Raw genomic sequence first — 10,843 nt, forward strand, 5'->3', positions numbered from 1 at the left:
GAATAAAGGTGTCAAGATTATATTCTAAATCATATTGATTAAGCTCTGTGACATATAAGTGTTTTTTTGATGTTTGCTGCTTATTTTTTCAGCTCATTTAGAAATTATCAGGCAGTTCACCTTATCTTCTGTTAAGGACTTTGATGCAAAGCCATAAATATATCTACAAGAGTTTATTTTCATAAGGAAATTATAAATTTCTAAAATGGACTTCATAGTAATACTAAGCAATAGCAAGATATGTTGTGACTTGAAATGAAATGCCCAATACCTTGACATATTTCAGCTTAAGTTTCGCTTGCTTTTGTAATATTATGTAGAATAAACATCTGACATGCAAGAAAAAAAATCACAGAATCATCTAGGAAAACCCTTTAAAGTGTACTTTTGTGGAATCATGTTGTTACAACTTATAAGTGGTTTGTTTTATGAGAATAATTTTAAAATAATCCTTAAAATTACAGGGTTTACTAAAGGTTCTGAAAACTAAAACCTTCATCTAAGGAACGTGGATATGAGCAATTGTGATCTTTACATTTCTCCACTACTCATCCTGCTGTGGATCTCACAGTATAATTTATGGCAGACTGCAGATAATTCAGTTTATGCTGGTTGCTAACAGATTTAAAAGGTTGGTATTACATCCACAGATCAGAAGGATATAAGAAATCTTTGCTTTAACTTCAGTTTTTGCCGTGCTTAAGAAAAGTCTTTAAAATATATTCAGAGTTTTAATTAGCCACTGATAAACTTGGGGCATGGGGTGGGGACTGGGGAAGGGACAAGGAGGCACATTGTGGAAAGGAGGTTTTCCATTGCAGTGTGAGCAGTGTACACTGTCACTCAAAAGCACACCTGCACAGTACAACAGAAACTGCTGCTGCTCACAACACTTCTGTGGTGACAAAAGAAGCAAAGCAGCCACTCACCTGGGTTAGCTATTCTGGTTTCACAGACACATCTGACAAATGATGAGGCTTGATGCATTAACTCTGCCCTTGTGCTATTCCTAAGTGTTAGAATGCTGGAAATGTGAACAGGTAAAAAGAAATAAAGTATAGATATCAATGTAAACACATTTAATTAATTTTTGAATGCCAAAAAACAAATAAAATTGCAGGTAAATCTCTATTTTTATAACTCCTACAGATATTTTCTTATGATTTCTTGATTTGGAAAAGCCAAAAATACCTGTCTGTATTTAAAAATTAATATTTTATAAATAGGAAAGATAATTAATAAATTAAAATGAGAATAATCAAGAAAATATATAAAGGGCCCTGCTTAATGCATCTTATTGTCACAAAGGCCTTTCCAAACATTCCATTGCATACGGAATCCTTGAAAAGAGTAGTACAGCAATTTAGAGATTATGAATTCTGACAAACTTATTTAAAGGGAGTAAGTAGAAATGCTTGGTTCTTTGGCATCACAAATAAGGATAATGATAGGATACTGAAATACTAAAACTAATTACTTTGTTTAAATAAGAAAATTATTAAAATATTACTACCAAAACCAAGGGAGACCAAACTGTGAAGACCCGGTATTATTTATAAATGAGAAATGTTTACATTTGTGAAACAAAGAAACAAACAAACAAAGAAGCATATAATTATATATGTATTATATATATATGCTATTAATATGTAATATATGTACTATATATATTATATAACATCTATATATTATATAGATATATTCCTATATACAGGTTTGTCCTCTGTCAATCATCCAACACCTAGCAATAATAAAAACAATTTTTAAAGGAAAATACAGAGGCAGATGTGGGGATTTTTAATACTTTGAAATAATAATGTTAATGAATTAATACAATGCAACTCAAATAAGAATAATGTCTGGGACAATAATTCAGTTGCTGCCAGTGCTGCAGAAAGAGGAAAAGTAAAAGAAATAGAATTTTAAATGGAGCAATTTCAGTTTTCCATGTTCTCTGAGGAATCTATGCAATTGCTACAAAAAGATATTAGGAAGACAGGAGGTGAGATGTTGACTTCCAGATGGAAAATTACAAGAAAATATTTAGGAGTGCTCAGCGCTGACGTACAACAATCTAGAAATGGATTAACTCACTGAGACCATATGGGCAGAAAATAACTTGAGTTCTGTACGCCAACATGAATGTAGTTGGGTGACAAGAGAAACAGAAGGGCGAGGAACTACTGAAAATAACTATGACAGAGAGGTTTATAAAGCATGAGAATAACAAAAGGTCATGTAAGCGAAGCCAGTAAGATTTTGCAATCCCTATGGAAGGTATTTTGCCTGCCACAAGGCCTGGGAAAATTTTCTGCAGCAGACAGGGTTCTTACTACTAGTGATGAAAAATCTTTCTTATATTCTCACAATGATCCTTAATCAACAAAACCAGAAGAGACTAACAAAGCTGGAAGTTAAATAATGTATAGTTAATGTTTTGCCAACTGGTCTGCAGTGGGGAATTCAGACCTCCTTAAGAGAAAGCTTCTGATGCAGGATGTCGAAGTTTGGTTCTTAAAGCACAAGACCAACAAACTGAGCTGGGGGTTGCTTAGGGGTGTATGTGCAGGTATTTACAGGTAGATAGTGGGCAATATCTAAGACAGGCTGTTTGAAATTTCTGAGGCCTAAAATCTCAGAGCATAAGGATATAATGAGGCTCCTCCTTCAACTTGACATCCTATCTCTGATAACATTTTTAAAATTTGAAGCTATAAGCCATTATTTTCCCCCAAAAATTGAGGAACAGGACAGACTTTTTTTTTCCTTTGCAGTACTATTTTCAGGAGGATAAATTTCTCTTCAATTTAATGCATGTTCTGTTAACAAAAAAGTGTGTCTGTTTATTCAGGGGAATTGCCCTGGGGAGAGGGAGGAAACAGGGACTGTAAAGGTGCTGACATGTAGTACTTTAACATGGTTACTTCATAGAAAAACAAGAATGGTAAATGTCAAGCCTATTTTATTTTTCCTTCTGTACTGTTTTTGTTTTGAGGCCAGAAATTTAATGTTGGTGGGGTTTTTTTTGTCATTTTGCTGGCTCAAGGAACCTTGAATTCTATTCTGCACAGCACATAATTTTAGGAGGAGATGAAGAATCTCTAATTATGCATCTCAATCCAGAAATAGCATGTAGCATCTAAGATCTGCAGTATTCTTTAAGAAGGCAGATATAACCCAAGAAGCTTTGCGGGACTGATTGCTTTCTTGGCCTTGGACAAAACCACAGGATCCCTAAAAATACCTAGGAATTAGCCAGACATAACATTACTTGGCTGCCAAGACCAAGGCATTTTTTCATGCAAAGAAATACAGTCTGTTGTTATTTTACATCAAAAAACCCAGGGTATTTGGAGTTAAGGCTTCTACAGAGTCAGGCAGTAACTAAGAACGGAATTTCTGAAATAGGTATTGGACATAGAAGCCTAATTTTTTCTTAAGGAATAATTTGGGTCCCTTTTTCTAGACCTTGGTATAATACTTTAGCGTGCTATAGTTTGAGAAATATGTTTCAGGAAGTGTTGCACAAAATTATGTATTCACCTGTTTCTATTACATCCAGCTAAGGTAGTAATCATGCCTGTCAAAGGGCTCAGATTAAGTTTGCATAAGATTCTGAGATCATAATGTTACTGGGTACTAAGCAACAGGAATCTAAAAACTTGTAATCTCATTTGTTTAGGAAACAGATACTTCCATGAACAGCACCTTTATAAAAGAATTTATGTAGTTTCATTCCAACTGTCTAATATCTAAGGAATTACAATAATATAGTTAAATTCATTTTACCCCTTCCACAGAATTGGGATATAATAATATAAAAAAATAAAAATGCTGCTACTCAAGCATCTATTTTCAGAAGACTTTCAAGAAAATTACTTATTCCTCTGCTTTATTTGTCTAAAACTGATCAACACTTTTGATGTATTCAAAGCATGATGTAAAAAGCTAATATAAAAGCAAAAGTTACTTAATATCAGTTATTCATGGAAACCTTGAGAGCTTTTTAATCCATAAAGTGGCAGCATGCCGTCCACAAGCTTTCTTTTTCTGTGTGTGTGTCTCCTGTGCGTATCAATTAACAGTTCACTGTTAACAGAAGTGTGAAAACACACAAAGCAAAGATAATTTCAGGTGACAGATTTCTCGCTTCAGGGTTGTGCATGAAAAATTTAACAATTCTTAGGTAAGCATTTATCCTAAAAAGCACTTTCCTGTGTAAAGGCTATGCCTTAAAAGGAATTTTAAATTCATACTATGCTCACATTTTATAACCTTCATCACTTTATATTTGATATCACTCATCATTCCTATTTGTGCCTAAAGTTTGTATCTTAAACATATCATAAAATGGTCCATATTTATTTTATTTTTCTTTTGCATTAAATATTTCCATTACTCAACTTAGCCCCAAATATTTAAAACTGTTAAACAATTAAACAATATTTAAAACAAATATTCTGAAATATTTTAAACTTTGAACCAGATTAAAAAATTCATATACAGCTAAGAAGAATAAACAGATATTCTGTTTTCTCTTGTTATTTTAACAACAGCATTTCACTTCTGAAAATACCAAATTTCAATTCAAATTCAAATTGGGACTGAAAACAAAATGTAAACAGAACTAGAAAACTGGTCCTTTAGCCACACATTTGCAAGGACATATACAGCCCATAGGACAGCTATACTCTGGTGAAGGGAACCTTAGTTTTTCAATTTGCTTTACTGATTACAGGGAACATATGCCTGGTGTGTTTCTTTCTACCAATTAGTTATCCGTGCAAGGACCTTCCTTATGTCACGGCTGCTTGATTTCCCTAAAAGCCTTTGACAAGGGGTTTTCATTGGAAGCCTTTTGGAAATCCATATATTCACTATTCACCAGATGATGCTTACCCAATCAAAAGACATTTATCCACATACTTGGATTTTTTAAATTTATATTTAATTTAAAAAAAGAGACTTGTCTAGCAAAAAAGGCTGTTCACTGATAAAATTACCATGCTTTGTAGTAATGATCTGTAAAATCTCTGTTTTAAATTTACAGACATCATATATCAAGAAAAAAGTATTTGGTTGCACTATCAGCTCTAATAGAGGTGTGAATTTAAAAATGATACACAAGTCATCATCTAGAAGTGACTATAAGTAGCTTTTAAACTAATGCTAACTTTAGTATAGTGTGGGAAATCTCATAATCATTTTGGTTAGGGAAGAATAAGCTTTTAGTATGCAAATTTGTAAGAAAAACATTTTGAAGAATTGCATCAGGTTAGAGATGTAAATGAGGCCTAAAATGTCTCATTAGGTTTTGAATTGCCCTTATCTTTTGTTGCCATTTTTTTCTTTTTGTTTTCTAAGCATTATGAATCTTGTGGGCTATGGGGGTAATTTTCTTGCTTGACTAAACCAGCAACGGTTTTTCTAACAATGAATTATGAAATGCTTCTCCAAACTCAATTCTGCGCAGAAATAGGTATTGAGTAGAATAGAGCTATGTAGTTTTATTTATTGAGTATTTCTCAGGTTTGTCGCCTAACATTTTTGATTATATTTCAAATGACACAAACAAATTCTGTAATACATTTGGCGCGATTAATAATTCATGTTTAAATTGAATCCAGATATCTAAAGCCTAACACAATGAAATATACATACAATTTATCTCTACTGAGAGACATCTGAAAATTAAGAATGTGAGACTTCTTTATTATAAAATGCTTGGTTGGTAAGCAAACCATTTATGCTCCTGTTTTAAACAGAAAACCTCAAAAAGCTTGCTAAATATATCAGTTCACTTGTATTGCGACTTATTGCACATAATCTTATTTTCTGTTAACTTTTTACTAAAATAAAATATTTCATTGCCATGTCCTAATGTTGGTGTGAATGTACTTAGGTGTATTTCAAATTATTATGCTGACTTCTATTTTAATAAGTTGTAATTCTGAATAGTCTACATTATTGAAATTATATCCTGAGGTATTTATTATTTGTCCATATTACTTAAAATAACTATGCTTAGGACAGTTTATAAACAGATTAAGGCATATGCACTTGTTTCCACAATTAATAATCTCCTAGATAAATTGCACTAAATGATCTGCTAGACAAATTGAACTACTTTGAACTAAATGCAGGATGACATCACAATATGAAAGGGATTATTATGTTTCTTGTATTTCATTTTTGGGGTTCTATGAAATAGTGTTTGTGAAATAGCTCCAGATAGCTTAGATGACACGACTGCAATATGGCAAATTACTTGATGCATTTCTTTGCAGGAATAAGAGATCACCCATATTATTACAACTAGCAGAAGGAGAGCTTAAGACATTGCCTAAACTGAATTAGACTGAGTATTCCTTCAAATGAGAGCTCCATAAGCCAATTGCACCAAAAGTCTGTCACCACAGAGTTCTAATGGTTCTAATTAGTTGCAGTTTTGTATTTATGTTATCTATACACAGATGTGCATTTTTCCACTGACAAACATACATGCACATGTAAAACATGATGGTAAATTTATCATTCCCAAATATTTAACTCTCACCCATTATCTTCTTAAATGAAATCAGTCCACTGTGTGAGCAGTTCAGATGTTAAATGTAGATATTATTCTTTATTTAGGTAACAGTGGCCAGCGATTTAGTAGACAGTGGATTTTGGTGCAATTTTTCCTTCTTTAGAGGTACTTACTAATCCTGTTTCTTCAGTAAGCAGAAACTCTCTCATTGGTATAAGATACTCAGTGGATTTAATTTTTCCCCCTTATTTCTTCTTCTCTTCAAGCTTAGCAAATAACTTGGAGACTTAAATCAAAAATAGATATGAGAGATTACAGTAACTTCTATGACTTTGGCTAAGTGATAAGAAATTGATTCTTTTTTCTTTAGCTAATTGCCCACTTCAAGGAAAACTCTTACTCCCACGAAATCTTTGCCTTGGGACTATGGTATAGTAGGAATCTAAGAAATGTACATATTTCTAAGTCAACTATATTGAGAATGTCTGAGTGATTTTTGAAGAGTACAATCATATGGTGGTATAAAATTTGCAGTTTATTTCCTGAAATATGCTGTACCGCTCTTAGGTACTAAGTGTAGAGACCCTATACTTGTTGCTTGGCTATAACTGAAAATGAAATTTTATGAATATATATTAATCCTTTAATGGTGTTGGAGATAGATCAGCTAATGTGAAAACAATCAATACATACTTTCTGAGCTACAAGATGTAAAATTACGGCCCTGCACTTTCTAACATTTACTTCTGTTCACGATCGTATTGCAGAGATATGAAAAGACAGAGAGAAATCTTATAATGTATATTTTAAAATGCTCCTTTGAAAAGTTTTTAATACTCTTTAAAAGAAATTCCTACATACTGCTGCTAATCTTTCTATTTTCTGTCTGATCCTATTGTTGTGGGGGATGAGCAAGCAGCTGAATGGTGTGTAGTTGCTAGCTGGGGTTAAACCATGGCACTGAAACATATATATAGAACTACATACAAATACATAAATATACATATAAATAGTATGTCATCAAACCACAAAAGTATTTTTCATGAGATAAACTTGTAATGAGTCTTTTGAAACATTCAATATAGACAGTGTCCTGTGCAGATGGAGACCCTTCCCTTTGTGTTGCAAAATCAACTGCTGTTCAAAAATTGCTAAATATATGAACTTTTGTCACAACCCATCATTTGATAGTCTACTTTATCTTACCAAGAATGTTGTAGCAGCCTTTCATTAATGTCCAATCTTATTTTCAGATTTCTTTTTCTCTTAATGAGACTGATCTTGTGAGGTCCTCCTTCCTACTTAGAGATGTTCTTTGCATCAAAATACCACTGGCTACAATGAAAGCTGATTTTTTTGCAGTATGTCTGAGTAAACATATTTCAAAGTGAAAGTCAAAAACGACCATGCTTTGCAGTCCTATGCTTACCTGCAGTGCATTCTTTTATAAATTAAAATTGAGTTTAATAAAATTATTATATATTTTTAAAAATTCAAATAATATGATGCTTTAAAAATTCATCTCCAAACTTCTGGATAATTATTTCAATGTTTCAGCTTGATACATGAAACAGCATAGAAATCAGGAAGTAATTAGAAGGGAAATTCCATTTGCCAATTAGATGACTATATTTACACCTATATTTTTCCAGAAAAACACTCACATTTTCACAGAGTACAGCGACTTAAGGTCTATGATTCCAAAGTCACATAGCAAAAAATGCTTTGGACCAGGATGTACAAACAAAGGCCTGGAGACTGCTCAAGTAATGATGTGAAAATCTGAAGGAGACATGTTAGCCTGCCAAACACCAACTGCATGGCAAGTGGTAGCTGTTCCTCCAGCCATATACAGGATGTTTTCCTCTGCTTTTTTTCCCCCCATATTTCCCCTTGATGCCACTCCTGGTTCTGGAAAGGACAGGGTTAATTATTAACATTGCTGTGAAGGGGCATGGCTAGGACCCAGAGGTTATTCTCTACCACCTCATACCATTGCAGGGGGTGGGGGACAGGGACTCTCCTCTGAGGAGAAGAGGTCCTTGTGCAGTTGAGCACATGTAGTGTAGGGAGCTCTCTGGTGCTGTGTCTTGTCCTGGCCTTCCCATGTGAATCTGTTCTTGTCCCCTCTGTCATTACTATTGCAGCTGTTACTGTGTGTTTTCTTGTTTCACTGCTGTTCCCAAAACTTTGTCCTTATTTCAACCCATGATCTTTACCTTATGGACCTCCAAGCCTCCTCTCCAGCTTGCCACAAGGGGAGGGGTGAAGGGAAAGCAGGGAGCAACAGAGCAGCACATGGTTTGGAGAGTCTCAGTGGGGGCACAGGATTGAAGAATATCATTCCTAAACCACAATGCTCACTGGGTGCTGGAAAGAGAAAGACATCTACTCCTGTAATCAAAGGAAAATGTTCTTTACTGCCATTAAAGTTTACATATTACATACCTCAAAAACAGAAATAGGACAGACTAGGGGAGAACAGGCAGTGGTGAGATCATGTTTACTTTTTCAAGGCCAATGATGACAACTTGAATTCTGGGATTAGTGATACAGCACTCTCAGCTATGGATTCTTACCCCTAAACTTTATGTTGCCAGTACTTTCATCAAAGCCTAAATACTCTGAAATTCAGATTGTATTAATCATTGTCTTGTCCCATCTGTTTTTAGGGGTGAATAAAACAACACTAGGTATTAATTTCAGATTAGAGAAAGACTTCAGGACTCCTGTAATTTTTGACCAACAGAATTGTTTTTGTAGAGACAACACACATATATAGATATACTAATTAATTTAGAAGTGGAGCTCACTGTGCATCTGTAGGAAATGAATCACTTAATCACAGAAAATATAGTGAGTATGCTCTATTTTGGATAATAAGAAGCAGAGATACAGATGAAGGATCCTTCAGGTTGATATGTTTATTATACTGAACATTCCTTGCTGCCTGCTGTTTCAGTATTGCTACAGAAGCATGTGAACCTGTTCACAACAATCACACTTCACAGTTTTTGTTCTTGATATTCATCAAGGTCTGCCATGTTAAGTCATGTTTATACCTGTCACAAAAAATCTACTCATAAGAAGCCTTGGACCCACATTCTTATTAGAATTGCTGCCTGACTGGTTCCAATCCCTTTTTTTGATGTCCTTCCTAGTACTTATCATTTTCAAACCATCAAGTAGAAGCAGAAGAATTTACTTCTCTCTTACTCAAAAATTCATTATACCTTATCTTCCAACTGAACAAAAAATATTTAACACTTTTACTATCCTTATCTGCATGTCTTTTAAATTAAGATCCAAGATACCTTTCCAGCATATTGACAGTGTCCATCTTTGTGTCTTAAAAGCCTAAAGCTTTATAATTTTCCTTATTTTAATGGTCAAATCTCGGAAAATATAATGGGTTGGTTTAATTTTAACCCAACTCAATTTTATTAAAGTATGTTGAGAAGTAGTATAGATATCAACCAGTATTTGCAATCACAGTGATTATTTTTACAAGCTACTATGTTTTGATATGGACCAAAAACAAGGAAGTCACTAAAGAGATTTTATTCCATATTGTCATAAGAAAGTGTTATGTGATTTTTAGTGAGCATTCCAGTATGTCAGACATAAGCACACATTTTTCTCCTACTTAAAAATTTAGACAAATGTGTAACATCTGTGATACTGTAAGGAAACACAGTATAACACACACATTTTTGTGTTAAATCAGACAATAAGTCTGGTTCCTGTTTAACAAACGCGGTCTAAGTATAGGAATCAGGATCAATAAAAGTTGTTTTTTTTAAATGCTGAATACAATTGGAAAAGTGTCTTTTGAGATAAACACTCCAGTTGAAATCACTGTTATCATTCAAGGTAGCTTAAAGAAGGCGGACACATTCTGAGAGGCAGCAACAAGAGGACATATGTAGTTAGATAAGAAGCAATTGTGGTGAAGGGTTATGGTGGACAGGTGCTAATTTGGTAACATACAGGTGAATCAACATGGGTTTTCATCTATGCTCACTGTGGATATTATTCTTTCATCTGTCAGATTCAGCTATTGTAAAGACAAACACTAGTTCAAAATTTTATCAGTTAGGGAAAAGAAGAGTGAATTTTGCTACAAGAAAATGTTTTTATTAAACATGAGAAATACTCCATTTATTAAGAAAACCAAACTGAACCAAAACAAAAGGCCCCACAAAACCCAAAGCCAAACCAATCTGTATGCTTTAAGGACATAGGAGCTACAAGCAGTTTATTCCCTTTTGCCTTTCCCTCTGTGTTTTTCCCAGTGTCTGTACATTACCTATG

At 33.9% G+C, this 10,843-nt stretch overlaps 1 long non-coding RNA gene across 1 annotated transcript in view; it reads right to left on the reverse strand.

Annotated features, from left to right (window-relative positions):
* Positions 1–975: 975 nt before the first annotated feature.
* Positions 976–10,843, reverse strand: part of LOC115948875 — a 558,433-nt gene continuing 548,565 nt past the window's right edge. The window contains exon 7 of the long non-coding RNA XR_004082643.1: positions 976–1,024. This is a non-coding gene — a long non-coding RNA (uncharacterized LOC115948875). The remainder of the gene's footprint in view (positions 1,025–10,843) is intronic.

The sequence above is a fragment of the Geospiza fortis genome, unplaced genomic scaffold (genome assembly GCF_000277835.1).
Source record: "Geospiza fortis unplaced genomic scaffold, GeoFor_1.0 scaffold40, whole genome shotgun sequence".
Lineage (NCBI taxonomy): Eukaryota > Metazoa > Chordata > Aves > Passeriformes > Thraupidae > Geospiza > Geospiza fortis.